The 21,608-nt window shown below is 43.3% G+C and overlaps 1 long non-coding RNA gene across 1 annotated transcript; it reads right to left on the bottom strand.

Annotated features, from left to right (window-relative positions):
* Positions 1 to 8,232: 8,232 nt before the first annotated feature.
* Positions 8,233 to 13,643, bottom strand: LOC125513989 (uncharacterized). Its single transcript, XR_007286228.2, has 3 exons — positions 13,148 to 13,643; positions 9,803 to 9,893; positions 8,233 to 8,634 (listed from the first exon to the last, which is right to left on the bottom strand). It is a non-coding gene; the product is annotated as an uncharacterized LOC125513989 (long non-coding RNA).
* Between the last annotated feature and the right edge of the window lie 7,965 nt (positions 13,644 to 21,608).

The raw sequence follows: 21,608 nt of genomic DNA, 5'->3' as shown, positions 1-21,608 counted from the left end.
AATGTAAGACAGAAAATATAAAAAATGGACAGAGGAAGGAGACGAACACAGAGTCCGACTCTAGGCATAGAATCTTCAGAGACGGGCTGCGTTCCATGGGTTTGGCTCGAGTCGGTTATCCGATGCATCCTGCAGGCGGTACGCTTCACCAGTCAGGACTTGGTCAATTATGAAGGGACCTTCCCACTTGGGCTTGAGTTTGTCCTTTTTCTTGTCCGGTAGTCATAGAACTAATTCGCCAACGTTGTAATGTTTGGCCCGTACTTCTCTGCTTTGGTATCTTCGAGCCTGTTGTTGACAGAATGCGGAACGGGCTTTTGCCACGTCACGCTCCTTCTCCAATGCGTCCAAGCTGTCCTGCCGATCGAGCTCGGCTTCTCTTTCTTCGTACATGCGCACTCGAGGTGAGTCATGAATGATGTCGCAAGGCAAAACTGCCTCTGCGCCGTACACCATAAAGAATGATGTGTATCCGGTGGTGCGATTCGGCGTGGTCCGCAGCCCCCAGAGTACGGAGTCGAGCTCCTCTACCCAGTGCGTGTTAGATTCCTTGAGGGACCGCACTAATCTTGGTTTGATGCCGCTCATGATAAGACCATTTGCACGTTCGACCTGACTGTTAGTTTGTGGGTGATAGACGGAAGCATAATCGAGCTTGATGCCCATGTTTTTGCACCAGAGTTTTACCTCGTCGGCCGTGAAGTTCGTGCCGTTATCAGTGATGATGCTGTGGGGGACGCCGTAACAGTGTACAACCCCGGATATAAAGTCTATCACCGGTCCGGATTCGGCCGTCTTAACAGGCTTGGCTTCTATCCATTTGGTGAACTTATCCACCATGACCAGTAAGTATTTTTGCTTGTGGGTTCCGCCTTTAAGGGGTCCAACCATGTCAAGCCCCCAGAACGCGAAGGGCCAAGTAATGGGGATAGTTTGGAGGGCGGTGGGTGGCATATGGCTTTGGTTTGCAAAGAGCTGGCAACCGGTGCATCGTTGGACTAAGTCCTGAGCGTCTGCCCGGGCCGTCGGCCAATAAAAGCATGTATGGAAGGCCTTGCTTACAAGGGACCGGGCTGCAGCGTGATGACCGCCAAGTCTGGCATGAATTTTAGCCAGGAGGTTCCGCCCCTCCTCTTCGGAGATGCACCTTTGAAGGACTCCGGTAGTGCTTTTCTTATAAAGCTCTCCCTCGTGGACTCTGTAAGCTTTGGATCGCCATACTATGCAGCGTGCCTCATTTTGGTCCTCGGGGAGTTCCTGCCTAGTAAGGTAGGCGAGGAATGGTTCTGTCCACGGGGCGATGACGGCCATTATTACGTGGGCTGAAGGTGTTATTTCATTGGCAGAGCCTCCGATTATGTCAGAATGTTCGGTGTCGGGCAGTGCGGTTGGGTCCGGGCTATTATTGTTCGGCTCCCCTTCCCATACTACGGATGACTTGAATAGCCTTTCCAAGAAAATGTTGGGGGGGGACTACATCGCGTTTTGCGCCGATGCGTGCCAGGACATCTGCCGCCTGATTATTTTCCCAGGCTATATGGTGAAATTCAAGCCCCTCGAACCGAGCTGACATTTTTAGGACGGCGTTGTGGTAAGCTGCCATTTGTGGATCCTTGGCATCGAAGTCTCCATTTATTTGGGATATTGCGAGGTTTGAGTCCCCGCGCACCTCTAGGCGTTGAATGCCCATGGATACTGCCATCCGGAGACCATGTAAAAGGGCCTCATATTCGGCTGCATTGTTGGAGTCCGTGTACATAATCTGTAGTATGTATTGAACTGTGTCTCCTGTGGGGGACGTCAAAACGACGCCAGCCCCCAGTCCGGCCAACATCTTGGAGCCGTCGAAATGCATGATCCAATTTGAGTATGTGCCGTACTCTTTAGGGAGTTCGGCCTCCGTCCATTCTGCGACGAAGTCGGCCAAGACTTGTGACTTGATGGCTCGTCGTGGCTTATAAGTTATGTCGAACGGGAGGAGCTCAATGACCCATTTTGCAATCCGGCCCGTTGCGTCACGGTTGTTTATAATATCGTTAAGTTGTACTTCCGAGGCTACTGTTATTGAACACTCTTGAAAGTAGTGTCGTAGCTTCCGGGATGCCATGAATACCGCGTACGCAATCTTTTGATAATGCGGGTATCGTGATTTGCAGGGAGTGAGGACAGTGGACACATAATAGACCGGCTTTTGAAGGGGAAATTTGTGTCCGTCCGCTTCTCGTTCGACGATGAGCACTGCGCTTACAACCTGATGTGTTGCTGCAATGTATAATAGCATTGGTTCGCCAATGTTTGGCGCGGCCAGGACGGGTTTGTTGCCAGTATGGATTTTATTTCGTCGAGTCCGGCCGTGGCTGCGTCCGTCCATTTGAAGTGTTCGGTGCGCCGAAGGAGGCGGTAGAGGGGTAGGGCCTTTTCTCCCAAGCGGGAGATAAAGCGTCTTAGAGCCGTCACGCATCCGGTTAACTTTTGTATTTTTTTGAGGTCCTTTGGGATATCCAGTTGCGACAGAGCTCAGATCTTGGCTGGATTTGCTTCAATTCCTCTACCGGATACAATGAAGCCCAAGAGCTTTCCGGCTGGAACGCCGAAAATGCATTTTTCCGGGTTGAGCTTGATGTCGTATGTTCGGAGGTTATCAAATGTGAGCCTCAAGTCGTCTACTAGAGATTCAACATGTCTAGTTTTGACAACCACATCATCTACACATGCCTCCACTGTTTTGCCGATCTGGCTTGCCAGACATGTCTGAATCATGCGCTGATATGTTGCGCTGGCGTTTTTGAGCCCGAAGGGCATCGTGTTGAAGCAGAATGGTCCGTGTGGTGTGATAAATGTCGTTGCGGCTTGGTCTGGTTCTGCCATCTTGATTTGATGGTAGCCAGAATATGCGTCGAGGAAACACAATGAATCATGCCCTGCGGTTGCGTCAATAATTTGATCGATGCGAGGGAGGGGGAAGGGATCCTTTGGGCAAGCCTTGTTAAGGTCTTTAAAATCAACACACAGGCGCCAGGATTTGTCCTTCTTTGGTACCATCACCAGGTTTGCTAGCCAGTCCGGATGTTTTATATCTCTGATGAATCCGGCCTCCAATAGCTTTGCTAGCTCCTCTCCCATGGCCTGTCTCTTAGGTTCGGAAAAACGCCGAAGAGTCTGTTTGACAGGTTTGAATCCTGTTTGGATATTTAAGCTGTGCTCGGCCAGCCTGCGTGGGATTCCTGGCAGGTCTGAAGGGTGCCAGGCGAAAATGTCCCAGTTCTCTCGTAGGAACTCTCGCAATGCGGCGTCGACATCAGGGTTTAACTGTGCCCCGATGGAAGCTGTTTTATTGGGGTCCGTTGGATGGACTTGGAATTTGACTATTTCGTCCGCCGGTTTAAAGGAGGTGGACTTGAATCTTTTGTCGAGTACCACATCGTTCCTATTCACCGTAGAGCGCAGCGCAGTCAGCTCCTCAGCCGCTAGGGCTTCGGATAGTGCCTCGAGGGCCAGTGCGGCTGTCTTGTTTTCGACGCGGAGTGCTATGTCCGGATCATTAGCGTGACCTCTTTGGACCTGTAATTATCCGGCGTGCCGAACACCACATCTAGCGTGATTTTTCCTGTACAGCGCGCTTCCCGACTGGGGATTATTTCTCTAAAGGTTGTGCTGCTTCGCTCAATGCGGTTCCAGTCTATTTTCATTTTTTGAAGGGTCTCCTCATAAATGAGGTTCAATCCGCTGCCGCCGTCCATGAGTACCTTGGTAAGACGAAAGCCGTCCACTATTGGACTGAGGACCAATGCGGCTGGTGCTCGGGCTGTTCGGAATTTAGGTTCATCACTGGCGTTAAAGGTAATAGTCGTGTCATTCCATGGGTTTATTGTTGCTACTTGGTAGACTTCGGCAAGGCTGTGGAGTGTCCTTTTTCGCATATTATTTGATGCGAAAGTCTCGAAGACTGTTAATACCGTATTGGTGTCTCTGGGGTGGCTTTCTGTGGCCTCCGGAATTAGAAGATTTTCGCCAATTTTGGCCACCTGCCAGAGTATCCAACATGCTCTGAGGCTGCGAGTTGGTGTGGCATCCTCTGTACTGTGAATTTTACAGGGTCCATTAAGCCACCCTTCCAGTACGGTTCCATGCCCTGTAGAGGGTTTTTGCTTTTTAGTGCTTGACCCGGATGACTCGTGATGATGCACCCTTTTATTTCGGACTGGGTTTGTATTCAGGGCCGGATTGTCCCAAAATTTTATTTTGGTTTTTCAGGCGCTTTCCATCACACAGTACTTTCGTACAATGGACGCCAAGTCAGCGAAGCGTGTAATATCACGGCGACTTATGGCGTTGAGTATTCCCTTGTCCGTGCAATTATTGCAGAAGATTGAGATTGCGTCTTCCTCGCGGTAGTCCCTTAGCCTGTTCTTAACCAGGAGGAATCTGGCCCAGTAATGATGTACTGTTTCATCGGGTTCTTGCCTGATTTTGGATAGATCGCTTATGTTGGGGTGGGTGGGTGGAATTAAATCCGAAGCCTCACAGCTCAGAGGCCGAGGAATTTCTGAACTCGAAAATTTGGATTCCTGAATGTTGTCTAATGAATCCAGCCCGTCGCCTGACTCTAAGTTCAGGTCTTGAGTGATATCCTCCCCTCCGCGGGTATCTGGCTTGGAGGGATCGGGAATCCGGACGTAGCGAGTCCTTAAGATAGATGAAGGGTCGCCGCACAGTCCCTCTACCACGGCAACGTGATGGGTGACTTGGGGAGAGTTAATCTCTCTCAGATCGGTTTTAGGCCCAATCTGGTCGTAATCCGTAGCGACTCCCAGGGCGGCGAAGCGATCCAAGAGCTCGTTTATGGAGGAAAGCTCTATTGGATCTAACTGCTCGGCGAGTTACGAGTTGACATGAAGATTGTTTTCGATGGCTCGAGAGGTCATCGTCGGCGCAGAAGCCGAACAGGCGGTCATAAGAAAGCCACCTAACCGGAGGGTTTGGCCAACAGCCAAAGCTCCCTTAGCAACGGTGCCATCTTTAAAGACGGGGCGAGGCATCCTTTCTGATGGCGACGACACAGAGGAACTCTCAATGGAAGCACCAATGTCGGTGTCAAAACCGGCGGATCTCGGGTAGGGGATCCCGAACTGTGCGTCTAGGCCGGATGGTAACAGGAGACAAGGGACACGAAGTTTTACCCAGGTTCAGGCCCTCTCGATGGAGGTAAAACCCTATGTCCTGCTTGATTAATATTGATGATATGGGTAGTACAAGAGTAGATCTACCACGAGATCGAGGAGGCTAAACCCTAAAAGCTAGCCTATGGTATGATTATTGATGTGTATGTTCTACGGACTAAAACCCTCCGGTTTATATAAACACCGGGTAGGGTTAGGGTTACATAGAGTGGGTTACAACGGTAGGAGATCTTCATATCCGTATCGCCAAGCTTGCCTTCCACGCCAAGGAAAGTCCCTTCCGGACACGGGACAGAGTCTTCAATCTTGTATCTTCATAGTCCAGAAGTCCGGCTGAAGGTATAGTCCAGCTATCCGAACACCCCATAATCCAGGACTCCCTCAAGGAGGCAATCCAAAAGAAAGAAGAAAAGCTCTAGTAAAAAATACATAACTGGGCCACACACGCTCAAATCGGGACAAAACCATCCATTTATTGAATTCATGGACCAACTAGTTACTATAAAGTCCGAACTATGGGAGAGGGCCGAACATTATACTCCAACACTCCCTCTCATGTTTGTGCTTGTTTGGAGTATATGACGTGTGCAGCGGAGGGGGGCAAGGTGGCAATTATTTATTATGTTTATTGGATTTTGAACCATAACCTCTTGGTTGTAAGTTTATGCACCTAATCAGTTCATCCATCAGTTCGGATTGATGGAGAGATGCGGAATCGGGGCAGGCCGTAATTATTTATTGCATTTTATTGGATTTTGAACTCTAAACCTCTTGGTTGAGTTTATGCACATAACCAGTTCACCCATCAGTCTGAACTGATGAAGAGAGGCGAGCAATATATTTCAACACCATTCACTTGACGAACCCCGGGGATCCGCCCCCAGCAATCCTCTTATCCTCCAATGGCAATTTCTGGATGCATCGTAATGAGACAGTTCGACCGACAACACATCGGTTGCCCATCCAAACGGCTTTACACGATGCACATAACAGTCCACCAGCAAATCTATGATGTTGGCTGATGCGAACTGGGTCATGATCTTTCGACGAGAGGCGATAACTACGATTTTGTGGGACTTGACCCTCACGATCCGGCTACCAATCATACACGGAGAACCGTACACGACTAATATCCACGACAGTCGATGAACCAACTCCACAGCGTTATCGACCGAACCAACGGTGCAATCAACCTATCCACGGAGAATTTTTCCTGCAAACAAATCGAAAAACATACAAGAAAATAATAGACAAGCAATCTGAAATTGCAAATATGCTAGATGAAATAAATCTCACGATGATGTTCCAATAGGATGTCTTGACTGTTGCAATAGCTGCTACGAGCGAAGATAAATAAAAATAGTAATAGCTAAAATTCTATAAACAAAACCCGAGTCTAACCCGGACAGATCCTAGTATTTGCGTTGCAACAGTTGCGTTGCAAAACTGGCCGACGTGACACCGCATGTTGGCATATGAAAACTCCAATTAGCGCTGCCACATATGGGCCTACGGGCCACTTCCTTGAATTTATAATTAGCATGCATGCTACAGCACGTGGTTGACTCAAGGTGAAGCAAATTTTTAGTCAAATCCTATTTGACGCTGCAGGCATATGTTAATGTGTGTTTCTGCAAACGGACGCGTACAGCGCCCCACACTGGGCCGGCCCATCTTATCTTTTTCTCCTTTCCGTTATGAAGAAACAAAAAGGGAGCAGCGCCCCGCGGTATGGAACTCACGATCTCCTCTTCGAGTTAGCAGGTACTCCCTTCGTCTTAGTTCTAAGTGATTTGACTTTGTACTAACTTTGTACTAAAGATAATATAAAGTTGAATCACTTATTTTAGGACTGAGGAAGTAGTAACCACCACGCCACCTCGCAAAGATCTGATGACTAGCATACTTTTGTGTCTTTTCTTTTTTTCCTTTTTTCTTTTTTTTTCTGTTTTTCTTTTCTCGTTTATGTTTATGTTTTTCCTTTTCCTCTTCCTGGCTCGATGATTTTTTATAAAATCTGTGAACTTTTTCAAAAATGATGAATTTTTTTCAAAATCGATGAACTTATTTGATGAATTTTTTAAAAAAAATTTGATGAGCTTTTTTAAAGTTTGATGAATTTTTTTTCAAAAGCGATGAACTTTTTTCAAATGTGACGAACTTTTCTTTAAATCCAGTGAATTTTTTTCAAATCTGTGAACTTTTTTCAAATCTGATGAACTTGTTCAAATTTCATCAAATTTGTAAAAAGTTAATTGAAAAATGAAAAGGTTCACCATTTGAAAAGAGTTCACGAATTTGATTTTTTTTTATCATATAAGGAATAAACAAGAGAAAATCAGAAAAAAGAAAAAGGAAAAAAGGAAAAAGAAGTAGAAAAGAATGAAAATGGTACGACCTACCGGATAGACATAGTGGCCGAGTGGTTAGCTGGTTTTAGCACGAAACGGTAGGTACCTGGTTCGAGTCTGCTTGTGCGCGCTAATTTTTCTTTTATAACTTTCCCTTTCGGAGAGCCCTTGTACTGTCTTTTATCTGCGCACATTTTTTTCTGGTACATTCTTCAAATCATTCGTTCTTGAGTATAAGAAAAACAATATTGTATTCTTTATAATTGAATAATATTTACTAAGGAACAAAAATACTTGGTTATTAATTTGTCGTTTAATATTTGCAGACATTTTTATAATGGACGCGTCTAGGCAGCAAACGCGTGCTTCCTGTAGTTCCCTGGCACACACCCCATTTAAGGAAGATATCATCCCCCGTTTAGAAAGAGGAACCAAAAAAGAGAAGTCCTATCACCTGGTGCCCCCGCACACCAACCAGCAAAAAGAAAAGATCTCCCGCGCATCAATTAGCACCACTCTCCTTCCCCGATCACGTGCAGAAAGTCCCACATGTGCGCGCTAATTTTTCTTTTATAACTTTCCCTTTCGGAGAGCCCTTGTACTGTCTTTTATCTGCGCACATTTCTTTCTGGTACATTCTTCAAATCATTCGTTCTTGAGTACAAGAAAAACAATATCGTATTCTTTATAATTGAATAATGTTTACTAAGGAACAAAAATACTTGGTTATTAATTTGTCGTTTAATATTTGCAGACATTTTTATAATGGACGCGTCTAGGCAGCAAACGCGTGCTTCCTGTAGTTCCCTGGCACACACCCCATTTAAGGAAGATATCATCCCCCGTCTAGAAAGAGGAACCAAAAAAGGGAAGTCCTATCACCTGGTGCCCCCGCACACCAACCAGCAAAAAGAAAAGATCTTTCGCGCACCAACTAGCACCACTCTCCTTCCCCGATCACGTGCAGAAAGTCCCACATGTTGTCCTTCCCACCAACCCATCGCATGCCTCGGCTTCTCACTGGTCTTCTTCCTCCCAGATCTCGAACCACATGAAAGCTCATCTCGCCTCTGCCTCCTCTGATGGCCACCATGCAACAAGAACTGCATAAAAAAGTTAAGGAACTCACATCAATTTTGCGCTACAGATGCCCCTGCACATCCACCCCATCCATACATCCCCCCAACTCAACAGTAAAAAAGGCATTAAAAATCCTAAGAAAAGATGATCTAATTGTTCAGGAAAAACAGGGATCCAACAAGAAAGAGTTGCCTACAATAGTGAAGATCCTAGTAAAATGGTTGTTAGACACTTTGCTAGATTTGTCTGACACTCCTATGTGGCTTTTCGGTTAGACAAGTTCTGTCGTGTTGTGGGCAATTTTCATAATGCTTCCAGGCAACTTCTGTTTCTGAAAACAAAATCGACAGTAGGATAGTTTTCTTTTGGTTTGTTTACTGTTTGGGCAATTTGTGCTTGCGGTGCAGGCAAATTTTATGAGTTGAAAACCAATTTATGCAGCTAGCTAATTTGTTTGTTGCCAAAAAAGTAGAAGGGGAAATTAAAAGCAAGTCTTCCTATAATGTAGGCAATATGTATATAAGTTTTAGGCAACTCATTTTTTTTGTTGTAACAGGAAAGCTAACAGCGAGCTACTCAGGAGGCAGAAAAATACTACTTCCTCCGTCCGGGTTTATTAGGCCTAAAGACAACTTCTTTTAGACCAAGACACATAGTAATTTGCTCACATTAATTCTTTCATTCTATTCCCAATGCACTCTCTCACATGCATGCAGCCAATGAAAAAGCATGCATGAAGTGTATTAATTCTCCGGCCTTAGCACCAACAATAATGACTTTCAATGCAACCAATGAAATGGCTGCATGCATGCACCTTTCCAAAGCAAGGCCTTTTAAAAAGGGACATGCTTGTGATGCTGAGAGGCCTAATAAACCCGGACGGAGGGAGTAGTTGCAAAGATATTAGGGTTTTATGAAGTTTACCTAGAAGTGGCTGGCAAAGCTTCTTGCTTGCAAAGATGGAAAATACTACTCCTTCCGTACCAAAATAAGTGACTCGACTTTTGTAAAATAAGTGACTCGACTTTTGTACTAAAGCTAGTACAAAAGTCGAGTCACTTATTTTGGGAAGGAGGGAGTACTAAAAAGCAAGTACTTCTGGGATGCAGGCAAAATGCATATAAGTTTGAGGCAACTATTTTTTTGGTGAGAAATAAATTCGGTAGTTCTTTGTGGTTGTGCAAAGCTTACCTAGGAGTGGTTGTTGAAGCTTCTTGCTATGGCATGTACACAAAACCTCGAAAACGTTGCTTTGACATTGTTTTTGAATTTAGTGCTCCCCCTGCAACAAAACAAGCAGAAAAAGAAAACACGCCTCAGGTCCTGCACCCCCATCAGGTGCTTATGCACTCCAACCCGATCTCGGATCTCCTACACCCAAAGCTAGCCCTATGGTTCCTAGAGACCCCCAAAATTGATAAGTAAGGAAGAGCAAAGACTAAATGGACTCTACATCAAACTCATTAGCTTGCTTGCCCCAAAGAAAAATGATAAAATAAAGTGCAAGTAAGGAGCAACTACTAGTAGATACAGGCAATTGCCTACAAATTTCAGGCAAAAGAAATGTGGTCCTATATTCTGTGGAACATCAAGTTGGTGTCCCCCTGGGCAAATGCATTTGTTATTGGAAGCAAGTTGTGATATGATCTAAGCAATTTGCATAGTATATCCAGGTAAACTCCTATTTTTTTTAAAAAAATACGAGATTAAAAAAGGTAGCAACTCGTACTGGGTTTGTAGGCAATTTCCATAGATTCTATAGCCAACTCATTAGCTTGCTGGCTGAAGAAAAGTAAAAGTAGTAGTCAAGAGCAACTACTACTGGTTTGTAGGCAATTTGCCTACAAGTTTCAGGGAAAAAAAATCTGAACCTATATTGTGTTAGTTAACTGGCTGAAGAAACAGCCTGTGTGATTTGAGAGTTATAGAACACCCTAACTCTAGGGGGGGGTCAGTTAACTGGCTTGTAACCTAGTGAGAACATATTGATAAGGGGTGGGGGCAGTGAGACATGCGCAAACCCCATCTAAATCCAGGCAAAAACGAAGGGGGACAAAAAAAAAGAGGCCATGCCCCCCGGACTATGCATAGTACATTGGGGCAAAATACTATGTGATTGTAGGCAATATAGATATTAAATTGAGGCAAAAAAAGTGTGATTGTAGGCAAACTGTGTGTTTGATTGTAGGCAAAAAATTGTGCTGCCATGTAACATAGGGGCAAAGGAAAACTATTTCCTAATGGATGATAAAATAAAGCAAATATGTATGTAGCTTGTAGGCAACTGTGATGTTGGTCTTAGGCAAATTTTTTATGTACTCTCATGGGACTGTGCATATTCTCTGCTGGGGGGGACCCATTTAGGGGGAGTTGCTTATGCCAAAACAGCCTGACTTGCATTCTGGTCTCTCATGAGGAAACGACAAACAACTCTTCTACTTGTTTGTAGGCAACTCTAATTTTGATTGCAGGCAAGTCTACAATCGAAATACTGTCGACTTGATCTATTAGTTATTTAGGAAAAAAAATGTAGACTTGATCTATTCGTTATTTTGATTGTAGGCAACATAGTTAGTAGTAGTATTAATTTATAATTCATTGATCTCGCATTGACGAGTTTAATGAGTACACAACCATTAAAGCAAAAAAAACTGAACCATGTCAGCCAAATAAATAACAAAAACATTAGACACAACTTTAGGATTGTTCATTATCAGAGTTATTTTGAGGCAACTGCCTACAATGTGTTGGGCAAGTTTTGGCAAAAACTCAAGCAACCTAAGTAACAACCATTAACAAAAATCTAAACCATGTCAGGCAATTAAGTAAACAAAAAAACATCAAGCAAAAGTTTAGGATTGTTCATTATCTGAAGTATTTCACCCCAGGCACAAAAAAGCTCAATCTCCGCTCAGGGTCAAAAAACAGCTACCCCCGCTCATGTGTTATCTGAGGCAACTACCTACAGAGTGTTGGGCAACTTTTGAAAAAACTAACAACCCACTAGGATTGAGTTTCATCCAATCTTGTGCTGGTATGAAAGCTTCTAGGGCACTAACTGAAAACAACTAGCAAGTCCTGGAACCATGTCATGCATCCTAAGTAACAAAAACTAAAGCCCATTTGGGCAAATTCTGAACAATATCAGGCAATTCAGTAACAACCGGCAGGCAAGTTTTGTTACTTAGGATCAAAAACTACACAAAAAAGCTCAAATTCTCAACTCGAGGATCAACAACTACGTGACATTCGGGCCGATAAAAATATTCCTAATGTAAGCAACGCATTGGTGTGTCCGAGTTTTTTTGTACTCTAAAGTAAGCAAAAGTTGAATGTGTTGACTAGTAGCAAAACTCCACAGTAGAAGGATCCGATAAGAGCTCATAGCAAGACTCTGACAACTCGCTCCAGAAATCCAAGCAACTAGGGCTAACACGCCTACAACTCCACCATGGCACCCCCTTAAAAAGCCCTACAACTTCGTCGTAAAGGGGATCTGGCAACACAATTCCGACAACTAGCGACACAAATTCAGGCAACTCACGTCCCTGACCAAAAACTATCATGCCACCGTAGTTCAGAACGATGGGCGGGGGAGATCTATCGTGAGATACTACACCGTGTGCGCCTCGCCGTCGGCCACATACCCACGACCACATGCACACATGAAAACTGCCCCCACATCCCCTCGGTCCAATTTGACCTTGATTTGAGTGGAATAAAATGCATGTGTGAGGGAATCAATGACGCTTACCAGCGATTTGAGGCCCAATTCCTCGACCGCTGACAATGACTAAGGCAACTATAGGTTATCATTTAGCCACTTCATCGATATCCCCTAGACAACAAAATGGTGTGAAGTTTACCCGAAACAACTTCTTTCTTCATCCCTAGGCAACTAGTGGTTGCAGTTTAGGCAGCATGCATCTTGTACCAGACAAGAAAAGAAAATACTACAAAGTGTGCAGTAAGCAAACATCAACCATCTCTGTACAAAAATATGCCGGATAATCCATATGAATTTGCATATGTCGCGTATTACAAAAAAATTAACAATGATTTTAAGTTCATATGTGGTTGTAAGCGACTAGAATTAAACATTGAATTAGCCAAGCACTAATGAATAGACAAAAAATAGGCTCTATGAGCCAACTTGCCACAGGATGAAGATATGCCGGCATTGTACTGTCTCGTACAGCCGCCTTAAACCTGTAGGCATGATTCATGCTGAAAGCAAGAACTAGGGATCATGGTGAGCAGATTTTGCAGAAAAAATGGTAGGCTCATTCATCAATCAGAGCATCATGTACAACACTCAATTCAACCCCTCACCACCTCCGTGAGTGAGCCAGACCAAACCAAACTCGCGTAAGGAAAAGCATCGCTGAAAATACTGAATATTGCGACTAACCTACTCTTGAATCCCTAGTTTTGATTTTGAGGCACCCACAACAGTATGCCAGAATAATTGTTTTGTCTCTGGGCAATAACCAAATGTGTGATGATGCGAGCAACACGTATTGGGGAAAATCTTACCTCGGTCAGTGTACGAGAACTGGAGCAGTTGCCGGCGTAGCAGTTCGTCCCCAATCCCCAGTTCGCCCGTCGACCGCCCTCCCTTCTGTCCACCCCAAACCAAGCTCGGCGACGGACAAATGGGACCGGAGTGAAGGGTCCCGCAGCTGCGTCCGTTGGTCGGAGCTCTTGGGATCGCGCGACGGCGTTGGCCCGGATCTGGCGCCTCCCACTCCTGCACGCGAGGTGGTCGTGTTGCACGGACGCACGGGTACCTTCTCGAGCCCTCGCTCCTGCACGAGCGCGGCGCACGGAGGAGCGACGCCGGCCAGACCCCCTCTCTCCTACCTACGCCTGGTGGTCACCGCGCGCGGATGGCGCTCTGGCCCCTCTCTCTCCGCAGAGTGGTATTTCTCCTCCCTCTTCTCCCCACGCCTCCCAAAATCTAGTAATCTCCGGTAGCTCCGCCACGGAATCGATGAACGCGGCGGTGGATTTGGGAGAAGAAGCTGTCTCCGGTAGCTCCGCCATGGTTGACAGCATTCTCAATCCCAATTAAAGTAGCATCATTAAAACCCATCAAAATTAATTTAGAGTAACATGTTGAGATTCACATGAAAATCCAGGTACCAGATACTCAAGATGTCCATAACCGGGGACACGGCTAACCATGATTAGTTTGTTACACTCTGCAGAGGTTTGCGCACTTTTCCCCACAAGACTCGATCGCCTCCGTTTGGTTTCTCGCACTACATGGTGTTTGAGAAGACGGATGACCGAGACATAGTCTTTCAGAAGCGCTAGCACCTTACGATCGGGTAGACCGTACCACCTACATCCCCTACATCTGCTAGTCTACCACTGTAAGAGTTCGCACAACTTAGTCAACTATGCCAGAGCCCATAATGGCTTGTGGCTGCACATGGAAGTTTCTAGTATGAAAAATCTCATGATCCCTTTGAGTCTGGGTGGCGGTCCAAAGAAAACAGGCAAGTCCTGGAAACCCCAGGTGCCTCAATCCACCCAGATATGTGTTGTGTTGCCACCTTAGATAAACCATTAATTAACATTCTCACATCTGTCATGGATATCACTCACCCAATCCACGTCTACTAGCATAGCATGGCATAATAAGAAAACGTAGAAGTAACTCCCAAAGGTTTGATAATAAACAGGTAATAGGTACTACCTCATCTACTTCCCATCCCACAATTTAATTAGATCCTAATCATGCAATGTGTGAGGATTGATCTAATGCAATAAAACTGGGTTGTAGAAAAGGTATGATCAAAGTGTTACTTGCCTTGCTGATGATCCGCGTAACCTAGAGATTCAACGTAACAGGCGGCGCACTCCGAGTATTCTATCGCAGACAAACAACAAGCATACAATAAGTACTCATCTAATGCACAGGTAAAACTCAAATAGCAGATCTAACTAGAAAGTTCAACTTAAGAACCCTGGTTGGCAAAAAGAATCAAATCGAACGAAACAAAAGAAATCAAACGGCGAAAGAAAACAACTTCGTTCTAGTAATCTGAATTTAGGGCAAATTTTACAGTAGCAAAAACTTGTTTAACTTGGTTATTCGGAAAGAGGGTTTCGAGACGAAACTCCAAGTGCTTGAATCGCCTGATTCCGATAAACGAGCGAAAAGTTATACTAAAACGAAAATCGGATCAGAAATCGCGATCAGAAAATAACCGCGGAAAATCCGACGAAAAAGACAAACGACGAACAGAATTGTTTTTAAAAAAAACTGCACGGAAAACGAGGCGGCGGCGAACCTCGAAAGTCGCGCGGCTCCAGCGGCGGCGGCGGCGGCTGGGAGGCGGCGGCTAGCTAGGGTTAGGTCGGGCGCTGGCTCTCTCCCCCGGGCGCTATATAAAGGCCCCCGGCCGGCGGAGTCCAGACCGAATACGGCCCGTAGTCGGTTCGCATTTTTTTTAAATCCGCTCGGAAGAAAAATAAAAAAAAAATACTAAACGGACTCCAAAAATCACGAGATAAATTTTGCCGGGTTCCTAAAATCAAGCCCGATAAAGTGAACATTTATCTGGGCCCAAACTACAACTTTGAAAAACGCGCATTTTTCCTAAATTCAAATAAAAATACCGAAAAACTCCGAAATAAAACTTATTTGATTTTTTTATTAAATACTCAATATTTCTATATTTTAGGAAAGTCATTTTATTCCCTCTCTCATATTTTTGTAATAGAAATAATTGATGATAAAATAAATTAAATCAAATGATCCTGTTTTACATAATTTGAGAAAACTCAAATATGTCAATAACGAAATCCCCAACTCTCTCCGTGGGTCCTTGAGTTGCTTAGGATTTTCTAGGATCAAAACCAAAAGCAAAATAAAATATGATATGCATGATGACCTAATGTATAACATTTCAAATTGGAAATTTGGGATGTTACACATTAAAAAAGGATTGTATTTAAATGAAATCAGTGGGACATTACGCCCCGCAAAGAAAATATGAATACGACTAAATTGCAACTTATTTTTTTATGTTCATTTTGTAGAAGGATGATGCTGTGTTGCAATATGTTCTTCATAATGAATCTGATGCCGTGGAACATTATGCTTGTGCAAAATATCAATTTTCCCCGTTGCAACGCACGGGCATATGTGCTAGTGTAAACTCATTTTAGGGGAATGGTCTTTGTTGGTATTTCTGGATTATTTTGGGTTGTGTGGAAACGCCGCAATGATATAATATTTGAAAGAAAAAGAATCAATGACCCTTTGTGTGTGGTGAAACTGATTTGCAACTACATCTTGGATTGGTATATTTTGTAGATCAAGGACCCAGAGAGAAGAATCTTGCAGCTGGGAGCAAAAGTGATAGAACGGGTCGCAAATTTTCAGAGCTTCATAGGGATGTCACTTGGGTGTGCTGAAGTTGGAAAATTAAATAAATGAAACAAGAGTAGTTTTAGCATGCTTCCTCTTAGCCCCTCTTTTTACATGATAGATAAGAGTATATAATAGATCCGAGCCGTTGATCTTATTAATTAATATTTTAATAAACTCTTATCTTCTTACCTCACATGTAAAAAGAAGAGGTAAGAGAAAGCATGTTAAAATTTGCCATGAAACAACCCTTCCGTCCTACTACTTCTGATGCTCCTTCAGCAGCTTTTGGCTACTTGTTTTCGATGATATCCTGTACTTTCTTTCGCGTTCGATATGGACTAGTCAAATTCTGCTTCTTTTGTGAGCTGGCTTGTAATGGTATTTTAAAAATAGACTAGTAGTCTTAGTATGATGCGGGTCGAGTAAGGGGAGTCTGTTACTAGAACTGGGTTTCTTTATATGAAATCGGAGAGGAAAAATCCTCTCTTATGTAAAAGAAAAATATAAACTCATTTTTTCTTGAGATGCGTTATGTTACAGTAACATATACATTATCATAAATATTTTTATCCTTATTAACTATTTGCCACATATTTAAATTTACCTTGGGTAGGTCAGGGGATATTGCCCTAACCCGCACACCCGTCCGCGGTAATGGGCTGACCATTATTCTGTTTCTGTGTCTTCTGTGTCTTTTTTTGTTTTGGTTTTTCTTTTTTATTTTCTTAGATTTAAAATTTGTGTTTCTTTTGAAAATTATGAGCAGTTTCTAAATTCTAGAACATTTTTAAAAATCATGAAAATTTTAAGTTCATTTTTTCAATCAAGAAAGTTTTCAAATCCATTTAAAATAATATGTGCTCATTTTTCATATTCGTGAACAATATCAAAATCACAAAATTGTTTGAAATTTGTGAAAAATGTGAATTTGGTGAACACTTTTTGATCTTGCACACTTTTTTTAACTTCCTGAGCATTTTATGTATTCGTGATCATTTTTTGAAATTTAAAATTTATTTTCAAATTCACAAACATTTATTGGTTTCACAAACTTTTTGAAGTTCACGAGCATGTTTAACACTTGCAAACTTTATAAAATGCTTGAACATTTTCAAACTCACGAATATTTACTGAATTGATGAATATTTTTTGAAATTCATTAACCTTCTTTGAAATTCATGAACATTTTTCAAAATCATAATAATATTTGAAATTCACAAACATTTAGAATTTTCATCGATGAATAGGGGCTCTCCACCGCAATGTTGATGCAAAACATGGAGCAATTTGTACCGACGGATGTAAAGAACACATCAACATGGTGCCACACAATGTTTTTTTTTGAAAATGAGGATAGATCTCCGGCCTCTGCATCTGGACGATGCATGCAGCCATTTTAATTATTCACAAAGACTACAAAGTAATAAATCAGTCAGCCTGAAGCCTTCATCTAGGCAACACCTGTTGCTGCTCCTATCCCCTTGATGAAGGTATGCCGAATAGCCAGGCCGAATACAAAACGGACATCGCACTAAACCCTAAGAGCATCTCCACTCGTTCGCCCCCCAGCGCACCGGTCGGCGCTATTTTGGCCCTTCGGCCGGCGCCTTTTAGGCCCTGGGGGCGATCTAGTTTCCAGCCACGCCCCCGGGTGTCGGCCCCAAGACGTTATAAATTCAAACTTGACATTTCCTGCTACCCCCAAAATGCCACAAGTTCGGCAATCAGCGCCACAAGTCCCGCGATCACCATGCCACAAGTTCGGCGATCAGCGCCACAAGTCTGGTGATCACCATGCCACAGTTCGGCGATCAATAACTCGAAAGTTCGGCGTTCAAAAGGAAGTACGCGTAGGCAATGCATTAAACGGCGGCGCTGTCCTCCGGCGTCGGACTAGCGGGAGTCGGTGTGTGAGACGTCCATTTTGCATCATGTTTTCCCACTGTTATTTATAATGTTTTTATCCATAATAATGCTTTTTGAAGTAATTCTAATGCCTTTTCCCTCATAATTTGTAAGGAACACACCAAGAGGGAGAATTCCGGCAGCTGGAAATCTGGACCTGGAAAAGCTACTTCAGGCCACCTATTCTGCACAACTCCAAATGAGCTGAAACTTTACAGAGATTTTTTATGGATTATTTGAGAAATACTGGAGCCAATAAACACTAGAGGGGGCCACCAGGTGGGCACAACCCACCTGGGAGCGCCAGCCCCCCCAGGTGCGTCCTAGTGGGTTGTGGCCTCCTTGGCCCACCTCCGGTGCCCATCTTCTGGTATATAAGTGGTTTTGACCTAGGAAAAATAAGGGGGAGGACTTTTGGGATGAAGCGCCGCCGCCTTGAGGCGGAACTTGTGCAGGAGCACTTTTGCCCTTCGGCGGAGCGATTCCGCCGGGGGAGCTTCCCTACCGGAGGGGGAAATCATCGTCATCATCATCACCAACAACTCTCCCATCTTGGGGAAGGCAATCTCCATCAACATCTTCAACAACACCATCCCCTCTCAAACCCTAATTAATCTCTTGTGTTCAATCTTGTTACCAGAACTATATATTGGTACTTGTGGGTGACTAGTAGTGTTGATTACATCTTGTAGTTGATTACTATATGGTTTATTTGGTGGAAGATTATATGTTCAGATCCATTATGCTATTTAATACTCTTCTGATCATGAACATGTTTATCATTAGCGAGTAGTTACTTTTGTTCTTGAGGTCACGGAAGAAATCATGTTGCAAGTAATCATGTGAACTTGATATGTGTTATTTTGATAGTATGTATGTTGTTATTCCCTTAGTGGTGTCATGTGAACGTCGACTACATGACACTTCACCATATTTGGGCCTAAGGGAATGCATTGTGGAGTAGCAATTAGATGGTGGGTTGCGAGAGTGACAGAAGCTTAAACCCTAGTTTATGCGCTATTCCATAAGGGACTGATTGGATCCAAAAGTTTAATGCTATGGTTAGAATTTATTCTTAATACTTTTCTCGTAGTTGCGGATGCTTTCGGGAGGGTTAATCATAAGTAGGAGGTTTGTTCAAGTAAGAACAACACCTAAGCACCGGTCCACCCACATATCAAATTATCAAAGTAGTGAACACAAATCAAACCAACATGATGAAAGTGACTAGATAAAATTCCCGTGTACCCTCAAGAACGCTTTGCTTATCATAAGAGACCGTTTTGGCCTATTCTTTGCCTCAAAAGTAGGGGCAGAGACATGGGGCGAGCAGGGGCTAGACCCCCCCCCCCCAAATTGTTCGCACCCCCAGGCGATCTGCTATATTTGTAGTAGTACTAATATGGGTAGTTAACTGCTAATCAGTATGTACTTAAGGCCCGGGCCCATAGATCCTTTCAGCCGTGTACACCCAGCCCAAAAATAACTCATTATGGTTTCGTGTAAGCCTAGAAAGCCCATTCCGCGTAACCTAGACGCTAATTACCAATAACCTAGACGCTAATCGATCGATTGATTCCGCCGTTGTGCCTCTGCTTGCCGCCACAACAGCCGCAAGCAGAACAGGATACTGCCGCGGTGCTATCCAGCCTTCCTGTTTTAATCTTGCCGAAGTGTTGTCCATTGGAGTCCCCCGGTGATCATATTTAATCAAATACTCTAACCCGCTTTTGGTCCTTGAGCACGCCAATCTAAAGGTAACTGCTATACATTCAAGTCTTGTTTCGTCTGGATATCAATCCACTAGTCTTGATTAATTGGAGCACTACATACAAGGTCTAATTAATTAGTATACCATGATGTATAATTTTCAAACTATTTGATATTTTTTCTCATAGTTTTGTTCGATTTAGTTGGCAATTATAGAGGTAAAATTATTCTAAAGTTTTTCATCCGACATCCCGAATTATTTTATTTCGGTGGTATCGTCAAATTTTGGACTATGCTTTGCCAAGACGGGCCTAATGCATGACATGCGCTGCATGTGAGCCAAAGCGGCAACATGTGGTCTTCGGCATGCACCTCCTCAATAGCTAGGCCGATCGCACAATGTAAATTGGGTCGCGCCAAGCACCATATTAAGGTTTAGTGCCGCAAGTATTCTCTGTTTTTTAGATATGACCAATGTTCTTCGCTCCCCTCATGCTCAAATCCTGGCTCCGCCCCTTCTCAAAAGGATTGGGCTACCTTGCTGCACTTTTGTTACTATTATCATTACTTGCTTGTTATAAATTATCTTGCTATCAAACTACTCGCTACTTAAAATTTCAGCACTTGCAGACATTACCTTACCGGAAACTACTTGTCATTTCCTTCTGCCCCTTGTTGGGTTCGACACTCTTACTTATCAAAAAGAGCTACAATTGATCCCCTATACTTGTGGGTCATCAAGGCTATTTTCTGGCACCGTTGCCAGGGAGTGAAGCACCTTTGGTAAGTGGAATTTGGTAAGGAAACATTTATATAGTGTGCTGAAATTTATTGTCACTTGTTACTATGGAAAACAATCCTTTGAGGAGTTTGTTTGCGGTATCTTCACCTCGTCTGGAACCACAATTAGCAACCCCTCAACCTACTGCACCTACTGAAAATATTGAATATGAAATTCCTTCCGGTATGATAGAACAACTGCTAGCTAATCCTTATGCAGGAGATGGAACCGAACATCCTGGTATGCACTTGATATATGTGGAACAAATTTGTGGATTGTTTAGGCTTGCAGGTTTACCCAGGGATGAAGTGATGAAAAAGGTTTTCCCTTTATCTTTGAAGGGAAAAGCATTGGCATGGTATGGGCTATGTGATGATGTTGGATCATGGAATTGGAATCATTTGAAATTGGAGTTCCACCAAAAAAATTATCCTATGCATCTAGTTCATCGTGATCAGAATTATATATATATAATTTTTGACCTCGTGAAGGAGAAAGTATTGCTCTAGCTTGGGGGAGGCTTAAGTCAATGTTATATTCATGCCCCAATCATGAGCTCTCAAGAGAAATTATTATCCAGAATTTTTATGCTCGGCTTTCTCGTAATGATCAAACAATGCTTGATACTTCTTGTGCTGGTTCAAGAAGACTATTGAATTCCGATGGGATCTTTTGGAAAGAATTAAACGCAACTCTAAAGATTGGGAACTCGATGAAGGTAAAGAGTTAGGTATTAAACTTAAGTATGATTGTGCTAAATCTTTTATGGATACCGATGCTTTCCAAAAGTTTAGCACTAAATATGGACTTGACTCTGAGATAGTAGCCTCCTTTTGTGAATCATTTGCTACTCATGTTGAACTCCCTAAGGAGAAGTGGTTTAAATATCACCCACCTATTAAAGAAGAAATTAAAGAACCAATACCAGTTAAAGAAGAAATCATACTTTATAATGTTGATCCAGTTGTTCCTTCTGCTTATATTGAGAAATCACCTTTCCCTGTTAGGATTAAGGAACATGCTAAAGTTTCAACTGTGGTTAACAAAAGCTATATTAGAACACCTAAACCTGATGAACAAATTAAATTTGAACCTAGTATTGCTATGGTTAAAGATCTCCTATAAGAATATATGGATGGGCATGTTATTTACTTCTGTGAAGAAGCTGCTAGAATTGCTAAACCTGATAAAAGAGATAAACATAGACCTGTTGT

Source organism: Triticum urartu, chromosome 6A (genome assembly GCF_056163025.1).
Source record: "Triticum urartu cultivar PI428250 chromosome 6A, HENAU_Tu73, whole genome shotgun sequence".
Taxonomy (NCBI): Eukaryota; Viridiplantae; Streptophyta; class Magnoliopsida; order Poales; family Poaceae; genus Triticum; species Triticum urartu.
Note: the sequence above shows the minus strand (reverse complement) of the source record. Positions and strands in the feature narration are given on the sequence as shown.